We start from the raw sequence: 11,531 nt of genomic DNA on the forward strand, positions 1-11,531 counted from the left end.
AACTAATATGCTACATGCCTTATGTAAGCACCATTCGTTAGCATCATGCTCGTTTAATGCACGTTTAACATTATTTTTATTTTATTTTATACATTTAATTTGCTTATAATATTCTCTATAACTTTAAATAAATAATATTAAAATTGTGTATATTACAATTAAATTAAATATGTGAAACAAAATAAACATTGCTGAATTGATGCTAAATAAACAAAATATGTAGTAACACTGGAATATAGTGGCAGATGGACTCAAGTACATTATTATCAGCATTTTGTTCTCATTATTTACATGTTTTACGCCTCATTTGCTGTATAAAAAACACTAGAATATAGTGACAGTTGGACTCTGAGTTGGCTTATTTTGTTGGTTTTATTTATTGGCAATGAAAAATTATGTTGGAAAGAATAAATTCAACAAAAGATTTGGTTTAAGCAAATAACAACTAACACGAGTCCACAATTAATGCCTTAATTCCCAATTTCCACGCCATAAACACTTTTTGCCTCCCCTATTCAAATTTCCCCACTGCATTTTCTCGGATTCTCGATTGATGCTATTGCTTTTTCTTCTCTGCCCAAAAAAGGAAAATAATCCGAATTCTGTGTTTGATTTCAGCGATCGGGTTACATATGCCCGTTATCTGCGCTCAATTTTTGACCTTTCGTCAACATTAATTCAAACTGGTGGTTTCTTAATCGTGAAGCGATAATTTTGCTTCACGTGATGCCGTTCCGTGCTCTCATTACAAAATCCGACCGCCCTCGAGTTTTTGTGTGATTTTGAGGGCACTTCTTCGGTTTCTGCTTCGATCAACCATTTTATCGAGCACTTCGCCATCAATTTGGAGTTAAGCTTCTTTTGAGTTTTTAGGAAATTCACAAATTCAATTGTATTCAATTGACGCTACTGCAATCAGGCAACACCGACACTTGAATTTTGAGGTATACGACTGTTTTTTAGATGGTGTAGTTCTATCTGTATTTTTTTTTCCTAGTTGGTTCTGTTAATTGCTGATGCTATTGCTTTCTTCTTAGATTTTTCGGGGAGACTATTGGGCTGTTGGTTGCAAATGGGGCCCATATTCTACATACTGATAGCATTGCCGTGTACAATAGGGGCAATAGCACTGGCCCTTCGCCACATTTATAACCATTTACTGAATTATACTGAGCCAACATATCAGAGATACATTGTCCGCATTATCTTTATGGTTCCAGTGAGTTCCCCATTCTCTGTCAATAGACCTTCTTGTTGATTATGTGATCAAATGCTTATTGTGCCCCATCATCCAAAGTTGACGTCTTCTCACTAGTTTCTGCTCATTTGCTGGAACATTACTATCCAATCCTGTGCTTTGGTTAACTGCTATATACAATGCTTAAATGACAGTTTTACTTTTATGCTTGTATGAAAAGGAACTAGTTTGATTTCTTTGTTACGGTATGATTATTGGGAAGATATCTCTTTTTAACTAAGAGAACTAATCAACTCAACATCTCCATGAATTTTGATGGAGAGCCTCCTATTGGTATCTTATTTTTCAAATTTGAAGATTCTATTGTCTTGCAAGATTTCACACGGTCAATCTTTTTAGTTGAATAATGGAGTAGTTTAAATCTCACCAATCCCGGTTTCTGGAATTTGAATTAGCCATGTGCATTACCAATCTTAATCATTTTCTATATGGTTGATTGTACTAGCTTATAACCCAAACCGAGCATTCACTATGGGATCTTTATGCTATAATTTTCTTCAATCTACTTGTGAGTGGTTTCTAATCATCTTTATTGTGAATCTCTAACAGGTATATGCATTGATGTCTTTCTTGTCCTTGATCCTGAATAAACATGCAATTTACTTCAATTCAATCCGAGAAATGTAAGTATGCTCATCACATTTTCATATTTTGTTTTGAACGAGTTTCAAGTAAGGAATAAACCTCGATGGCATTCCCAACTTTTTGATTGTGTGGTTGATTGGGTTTACAAGTATCATATGTTACTCCTAAGGAGACAAAAAATAATGTACTATGATAAAAAAAAGGGTTACAGATATGAGATATCGCACAATGTTGGAGTAATGAAATAACGTGATGCTGCATCTAACTTTCTGACAATGCTGCTTTTCTGCAGTTATGATCTAAAATTTTAATTTGGAATTTCTTATAATTATTGTAGCTTAATCAAGTATCATTTTCTCACACATCTTTGTGGTAGACCTGTTGTTTCATTTCATGAATTCATCCGTGGCATTTGTGATTAAGAAGATTCAATCTAGTTTAGTCTTTATCAACATGTGAAAACCTCCATCCTATTGTGACAGTAAATAAGCTTTTGATTTATGATAAACAAATTATGCATCACTCAAATGATTAAATGGTTTGAGTACTGGCGCTTGATAGTGTTGATGCTGTAGGTAATAGGTATTTGAATAACTTGTAAAAGTTCACCTGGGTGTCATTGTATTTATAGAACTAGTAACTCCATGTTAGGGCTATACTTTTAGCTTATTTCTCATATACAACCCAAAAAATTTATTATTAGTTACACAAACTATTTTGTACCAGCTGCCCCTAGTACTTTTGGTAGCTTGCAAGTTGCAACAAGATTTTCCTGAAACATAAGCTTTTTTTATTGATTTATGAATTCTGAGGCAAAAAGGAGTTTGCATGTGCATTATGACATTCTTCTGTAAACGTAGTGCAACAAGAATTTGAGAGCATGACATCCATCATCCGTGACATGTGTGCTCATGTTTACTGCATACATAACATGGTTCCGGACTTCATAGAGAACTGAGTATATAGTGAATCATAAAATATTTGGAATTAAAATAATAGTACCACACAAGAACCATTACATACCCCTGCCACTTATGTTTGTATGTCTTGGACTCTTGGTTGCATATAATGTTGCTTTTCTTAGATTTCTAGATTTTTTATGTTTAATTGCTTAAATTTATGAGCTTTTATAGATTATTTCATTTCATTCAAACAATTAGATTTTTTTCTAATTAATTTTCCCTACAGATATGAAGCTTGGGTCATTTATAATTTCCTTTCACTATGCTTAGCATGGGTAGGTGGTCCAGGTGCTGTTGTGCTAAGTTTAACTGGAAAAGTTCTGAAACCCAACTGGTGTCTAATGACATGCTGCTTCCCCCCAATGGCATTGGATGGGTGAGCCTTCTCTGCACGTACTACCATTTCTTTGGCTGATCACAGTATTATGCATATGATGGCTTTTTTTAAAAACGTCATATGTATATTGCTGTCGTTTTTAGGATTTGGTGTGGGATACTATATGCATATCAGGTAGCAAAGATCAGATTCCTGTCTATATATATATTATAATCTGGAGAATCTTTGTCTTAGTTCTAGAATCTAGTCAATCAGAAAACTTAACACTTTGTTTGGGTTGAGGTATTATATGGATATTTTGGTTGCTGGAGGGACCGGATGCATGTATGAATATTAGATTCTTCAAAACTCTTTGGTTTCAGTTTTGCTTATTGGCTGTTATGGTAACATCTTTTACTCTCATTCAAGATGCACTCACATCTAATTCTAATTAAAATATTGTGCTATACTCCAGTATACATTTTTTTTTTTTTTTTCTAGATGGGTGACATTGGTGATACTACTTGTATTCTTCAATTTACTGCAATACTCCTATTTCTTTGCTCAGGTGATTAGTAGTTTGGTGTCATATAGGGTCTTGAAGTTTGATGAGCGTTCATTTCATATTTATGAGAGCTTATAGCGATATACTGTTTGGTTGGTTCAATGATTCATTGTAGGCTGTTTGACCATTTAGGAGGGTTTGGGTATATTGCATTAGTGCTATTCAGGAAGTGTTACATTTTCTCACTACATCTTGTCTGCTTTTATGTCTTCTTTAGGCTGTGTCAAAATCATTGTCGTAATAGTTCTGAATAAATAATCTACTTGAGTTTTCACATTAATCTTTTTCCGTTTTTTTGGTGGGCCTGTGTGCTTAAGTTTATTGACTTATTTGCACATGCAGACGCTTTATACGAAGGTGCAAACAAGGGGGTTTGCAATTTGTGATCCTTAAACCCATCCTAGTCACAATTACGTTGATACTATATGCAAAAGGGAAGTATGAAGACGGGAATTTCAATCCAAGGCAATCCTATCTCTACCTCACCATAATCTACACGATATCATACTCTGTGGCACTTTATGCCTTGGCCTTGTTTTATGTGGCATGCAAAGATTTGCTGAAGCCTTTCAATCCAGTGCCCAAGTTTATCATAATCAAATCTGTCGTATTTCTTACATATTGGCAGGTAAGAAAGGTTTAGATATCCAATAACCCTAATGCTGCTGCTAAATCTTCATGTTAAAAATTTCCTACTCGTTGTCCTGGTTTCCCACTATTATGTCATTAATTTACTGCCAACTTTTTGTATGACCTGAGCCTTTTTAATGCATCTATAATCTATAATAGCTTTAATGATCAACTACCGAATTATTTTTTCCATGTTGGTTATCATCAATGTTAGACTACTACATGTCTAGAACTTTCTTTTGTTACTGTAGTCAGATTATTGTAGTTTCCTATGCTTATGAACTAACTTTTGATGAGAATATTAATCAAGTTAATTGGATTTCTCTTGCAGGGTGTGCTGGTTTTTCTTGCAGCCAAATCCAAGTTAATCAAAGATACAGAGGATGCTGCAGAATTTCAAAATTTCATAATTTGTGTTGAAATGCTAATTGCTGCAGTTGGCCATCTTTACGCTTTTCCTTACAAAGAATATGCTGGTGCCAATATTGGTGGGAATCGTGGCTTTGCAGCAAGCTTTGCACATGCTTTGAACATCAGTGACTTTTACCATGATACAGTACACCAGGTAAAAAGATTCAAAGCATTTTAAACTATCTGGATGGGCTTCTTCTTAGTTGTATCAATGCTTTTCAATCATGTATATGTTTATCCTGGGTGTGGTTTTTACCTGTGTTCTCAAAATTTTATGCGGATATTCTCATCATGTTTGCTTTTAACTTCATTCAGTTTGCTCCTACCTATCATGATTATGTGCTCTACAACCACGGTGATGGTGACGAAGGAACTACAAAGTACAGGGCTCGCACTTTTGTTCCGACTGGCCCAGAAATGGATACAGTCAGAAGAAACAAAGGCAACCTTGGGAACAAAGACGAGTTAAATTCACCATCTTCAGTCGGTACTACTCAAAATTTTGGCGGGAATCAGGAGACTCCGAACTCAGACGCCTTAGGTTCCTCATCGTTGATCAGGAGCGAAGCAAATTCTGCTAATTTGCCTTATGACCTTTCCCTTATGGATGTAGACCTTTCTAATTATCCAAAAAAGTAGTACCTGCTGCTAATGAAGCTGGGAAACGATGACATGTATGACGTTGTGATCCAAGTGCTTGTTTTACTAGTTTGCTTTTGACTACAGAAAATGTACATTTAGGTTAGTACTAGTATGTATTGGGTCAAGCTTTATACAGTTGTTGTTGGCATGCCGCATAGTAATTGAGGTTTGTGTTGCTTGAACTTTCTGTTCAGCAAAGGGGCGTTGGTTGATTGACATATAGTATTATTTTAAAAAAATATCTCAGTTATTACTTAATTGTGTATAGTGAATATCTTTGAAGGGCGTCCTTTCAATTCTCTATATGTGAGTGTGGGCAATCTAGTTTCAATATATTTGAAGGTTTAAGTGTATTGTGTGGATAGAGATGCAATTAGGTTTGTGCAATGAAGTGAGAGGGAAAGGGGAAGAAAAGATTTAATTTGGTGAATGGGATGAAGACCTCAGGCAGCTATGAGTAGGTGGCTTAGTAATGATGCAGGAATTATAGCCACTACTACTTCAATTGATTAAATGATCATCAAAATTCAAGAATCGTAGATAAACCCTAACAATTTATCTACATTGTGGTGTCATGTAGTATGATTTTAGGCATTTAGTCACGTTCTTTATCCAAAAGAGTATATTAGGTCAAAAAACAGCATCTAATGACTTCTTACTTCTAAGTCAGTGTCCGTGTAGAGAGATAGAGTGTATGTGCTATTATTATTTCAAGCATTTTATCTTAGGTTAGAGCTAGTTCATTTCATTTAGATCTACACCTATTAATATTATACTCATATTTATACATTAATAACTTAATTTCAGGACAGTTGTATAATTTGATCTATTATTGTTATTTATTACTATTAAATATTAATAGTTTAATATATTTATAGGTCTTGTATTTGATATAATGATATGTACAAAATAAGAATACCTTGTAAAGTTGGTCTACTTGTATCGTTTAATTTTTTTAAATGACATTTTTGTATGTATAATCTCGTCGACTATGCCAACGCCAACTCATGGTGATTCTATAAGCTAGTTTTGCTCAATGGTTTTATAGGTTTAATTGATTATGTTGCACTTCAAAAAATCGAAGTATTGTAGTAGAATTTTTTTCTTGTGTTTACCATAGGAACATTACGTACGTACCAAAAATAATGTAATGGCATAATTGACTATATAACTTGCATTCTTGATTTCTTAAGTTGTCAAAATTCCTGCATATTGACGATTGAATGTAACTTGCTTTCTTGATTTCTTTAGCTGTCAAAATTCCTATGCATTGATGATTCAATGTGAAGCAACATGGAAAGGTGGATCGGTAATTAATTAAAAGCATTTAAATCCATATTTAATCATTGCATATTACTTGCAATAATTTAGTAATGATTAGTAACTTTGCGTCTATGGGTCGATTATCTTCAACTAAATTTACATATTCATAAATGGAAACGACCAAACTGGTAGTCCACAATATATTACTTCTGGCCAACATACTATGCATACATAAAGTGAGTGAGGATATGAATTTAATTTTACCATCCTCCAATGAACTATTACTTCTGGCAAACACTATTATATTGTTTATTTCCCTGTAATAATTAATAATAATGTTGAGAAACTTTTGAGAAATTATAAAATTTAAAGTAGTACTAATATAATAACAAGAAGAACAATATTAATAATGTTGGGACCTATGCTCCCCAATGAAAATGTGTCTATATTAGCTTGATCAAGTGTGACAAGTCCGACCATAGAATTGAGCAAAAAATATCATGTTAGACCTTTTTGCACCATAAAAATTAAGACCGGTTTCAATCACATTATTAATTTGGACATTGTCTCAACAATCTTGATGCACAATGCATATATTATAATTTATTTTGGATGTGATTAATGAATTATTGTAATACAGTGAAGTTTAATTAAAGATGTACACTAAGAAAAAAAAGCTTCAAGAATAAGACAAAGCATTCTTCGTGGATGATTGGTTGCATCTATCTTGATTATCTCATTACTACTTTAAATGAGTTTTTCGTACTTAAACTCAAATTTTTAGTTTTCCCACCTATTCATGATTTTTCTGCCAAATATCATGTAATAAGGAGTGTTTCTAAAATCTTCAAATTTTTCTTTTTGCCTTTAATTAGTAAGTTGATGGTTTGATTCACCTAGAGGGATTAATGTATATGTAGGAGAATTTTGGTACTTTATTAGGGGTGACAAATTGTGTGGATTGAGTCGTTATCAGATTAACCGGATAACAACACAATCCAAGAAGGCATAATTAACTTGAACCTGACCTATTAAAGAAATGCTCAACATGTACACAAATTCGACCTACTACCTTCAAACCTGAACATGATACAATATCAATATAGATTGATACAACACCATAACGATCTTAATCTTATACTCCTTACACGATAAAAACCTAATATACCTTATTTAAGCATACATTACATGAATCTAGAGAATAGCAGTATAGTATTTTTTTAAAAGAATAATAAAAACAATAATACAGAGTATTATTTTTAACAAGTAACCCTTACCCAATCCAAAGTTATTGAGTTCCTAATGTATAGACTTAAATACGACTTGATCCAAATTCATTAATTTCATGTGTGTTCTTGTTGAATTTTTGTGTCGCGTCAAAAATTGTTAGTCATGATTCTTATAATAATATTAAAAAGTGGTGTTCTAAATTTTTTCGATAGTATGTATTGCATGTGAAGATGTCATGGGTGAAGCCCAATCGTTTTCTGAAATGAATAAAATTAAATGCTAGGTGGTTTAGATAATAAATGAAGGTTTTCTATCTTGTTGTAGTAGGATTAAAATGATTATGTTTAATTAAATAAAAGGATTAGCCTGCACTTATAGAATAGGCTACTTAGTTTGACCAAATGTTAGGTGCTGAATAATTAATACAACCATTGTGAGGTTACATTTGGCGCTTGAAATATGATGTTTTGGGGTTTGACATTTTGTTTTATATTTTGACATTTCTTGCAAATATACTTCTTCGCCAGTTTACCATGTGATTTGGGAGTTTGAACTTTGAACTTTGAACTTTGAAACGCGTTGGATTAATTTTCCTTTTAACTTTCGGTAGATTCTTTTTATGAAATGATGTCAATAAGCTAACCATAAAGGATTAAAAAAAGGGGAAAACAAGATTAGTTGGAGACATGAAAAATATGCTACTTAGTTAGTCAATTTAATTAGCTCTATAAATGAATGTCATGACTTTGAATTTATTTGTTTTCTTCAATCAAAATATGAGTATACTTTTTGTCAGGGATTCACTCCAAATTATCTTACATCAACATGGAGATATATTAAGATGACAACCCTCTTTATTGTAATATCATACCACCATCTTAGGCCATCAGATCTGAAAATCGTGTGCTTGTCATGCTGCCACGTGTAAAAATACGGAGGGATAAAATAAGAAATTTCTAATTTTACGTTATCAGATTGCAGTGTTATTCATTGAATATTGCAGTCTTACCACAACAATATTGCAGTTTACCACGACTGCAATATCTAATACCATAGACTGCAACCCGTGTTCTGTTCACGAAATTTAATCTTAGGCGTCCAGAAATGAGATCTAACAGACTATATTGGTGGGTATGATATTATTCTATCTATGGTGGCACCATAGTGCACCCCTTATATATATTTTATATATATTTAAGTGTTTACAGAATAAAAAAACAAAATTATGAATTGCAGTGAAACTCCTTAAGCAAACTAGTTTGGATGGATTATATTTGTTTTCTTTTTTTTCGAAAAAATTGTCAAAGAAACCTTGGGATAAAATTCTTGATGACTAAAACATTAAAATAGTACAATCACTTGACATTAGGATCGGATATATTCAAAACTTACTTTGGAAAATATACTACTATTAAAGAGTAACTTATCAAACAATGTTAACTGCGTCATAACACTCTGTTAGTTGGCGTTTAGGGCGACTTTTAACGTTGGTCAGATAATTTGTTTAGAATGAGTGTAACAAATGTAGTTTAAGCTAAGAATTAAGATAGCTTTTTAATTAACGAATTTTGATTGGTGAGAAGACACATGAATTATGTAGGTTGTAACATTTTCTCATTGTTTATGTTTATTTTCAATTATGTCACTTAATTTTTGACTTTTTTGTTGGAATCTCTTTCTTGCCCGCAAAAGAAATCTTTGTTTTCGAATCCTTATCCATGAAGCGTTTTCTTTCGCACAAGTGTGTCACTTACTTTGTTTAATAATTCAATGATACATTATAAAATTCTAAAATTATTTAACTACTTCCATCTTGAAAGCCTATTTAATCATCACCATTAGGCCTAACATAAAAATATTAAGTTAAGTTTCTTAATTAAAAATTATTATATTCATACAATAGTGCTAGCTAGATATACTTATTTATTTACATGACACTATCATATAGATATAGGGAGAATTTTAATTTGCTCACTGCCAAGCAAAGAGAATATTCCCTTTTGTCCATGATAACAAATTTCATACGGAGTGAGTACTACTTTAGAGAAGTAGATGTTTCATAGAAAGTATTGATCATTTCAGATTGTTTCACAGATGAAAATTCGAATTAAAACGAAATAAAGTTTGATAAAGTTAATTATAAGTTATAACCATATCGTTAGATATGAATTTTTTCTAAACTCTTGTGTGATTAGGTTCCAATGGACAGTATTTTTTCGATTTGTAAAATCCTTTTCTTGAATAAAAGAGGCCTTTATAAAGTTCAAAACCTTTTTCTTTTCCTCCCCCCTTATTTATTTCTAATCAGAAACTTCTTTAGGAAACAGAATAAGGCATTAAAGAGAAAGGTAGAGAAAATGTGGATGGTGCCTGGTGGTCCAATCCTAATTAATATTATTAAGACTGGAAGCAATTAAATCTTGGCACAAGCTTTCCTATTGCCTATATTAATATACTACTACTATTGTTACCAACTCCAACTATATAAGGTATTTATTCATTGTACATATGTAAAAGGACCAAAATGTCCATGAAATCATCTTTACATTGTATACTTTTACCATTTTAGTCCGTCCGTGAATAGAAGTTCAGGTTCACTTTTACCATAAATGATAATAGAGTCTCACCTTCCACTAACTTATTCCACTCACATTTCATTTAAAACTAATATTCTCTCCGTCCCAGATTAAGAATCACCTTTTGCCATAAAAGTCCATCCCAGTTTAAGAGTCATATTTAGAATTTTTCATATTTGGTCATATAATTTTACTCCATTATTCATCAAAATTACATCAAAATGTCATTATCTACATTAAAATAAAATAAACCAAACCAAAAACAAAAAAGTCAAAAGAGACCCACCTTCAACCAACTCACTTCATTTATTACACACTCCACCATCTCGCTTCATTTATTACACACCCCACCATCTCGCTTCATTTATTACACACTTTAACTCTTTCTTAAAACCCGAGCCATAACTATATCTAACTCCTAATCTGGGACGGAGGGAGTACTCCATAAAAATGGGATCCATGTTCCACTAAATTTTTTCTACTCACTTTTCTTAACATTTTTTAAAATCCGTGCCGTCAAGAAATGAGACTCCTAATAACGGACGGAGGGAGTACATCACTGTTCAATTGCAAAAAGAAATCTAATGGTAATGTCAATACAAATTACAATGTTCTACAGGGACTTGATATGTTTTAAAGATTGTGATGTATACCACTAAATACTGTTAATTAAATTTCCAAAATCTTACCAAACAATAGTGTATGTATGATATATAAAAAAAATGCTAAATGGAGTAAAATTTTATATCAAAGTGAATACTAAACTTCAATTATATTTCAAATTAAGCTACTTAGCTCTCTCTTTTTACCTTGACAAATAGGTTTCAAATTAACTATCGAATTAATATTGTTATTTTTAATTCACTAAATACTGTCAATAAAATATTTCAGATTTTTCATAATATATAAATATAAATTTGAAATATTACAAGAATCAAATATATAAAACAATATCTTAAAAATATGAATTTCCTAAACATGGAATGTGAGAGAAAAAAGGAAAACATACCTGTATAAGAAACATAATTCTAAAAAAATAAAAACATAGCCCCCAAAATGAAAGTGGAAGCATAATAAATAAAACAGCCGCCAA

At 32.2% G+C, this 11,531-nt stretch overlaps 1 pseudogene across 1 annotated transcript; it reads left to right on the plus strand.

Annotated features, from left to right (window-relative positions):
* The first annotated feature begins 459 nt into the window (after window positions 1-459).
* Window positions 460-5,627, plus strand: LOC125218322 (uncharacterized; annotated as a pseudogene). The gene is made up of 7 exons (XR_016134622.1): window positions 460-944; window positions 1,038-1,219; window positions 1,808-1,881; window positions 3,032-3,181; window positions 4,029-4,314; window positions 4,648-4,881; window positions 5,043-5,627. The product of XR_016134622.1 is annotated as an uncharacterized LOC125218322 (transcript).
* Window positions 5,628-11,531: the final 5,904 nt, after the last annotated feature.

This window comes from Salvia hispanica, chromosome 1, assembly GCF_029641045.1.
Source record: "Salvia hispanica isolate PSC_SH4W2 chromosome 1, Shi_PSC_v1, whole genome shotgun sequence".
NCBI classification, from domain to species: Eukaryota; Viridiplantae; Streptophyta; class Magnoliopsida; order Lamiales; family Lamiaceae; genus Salvia; species Salvia hispanica.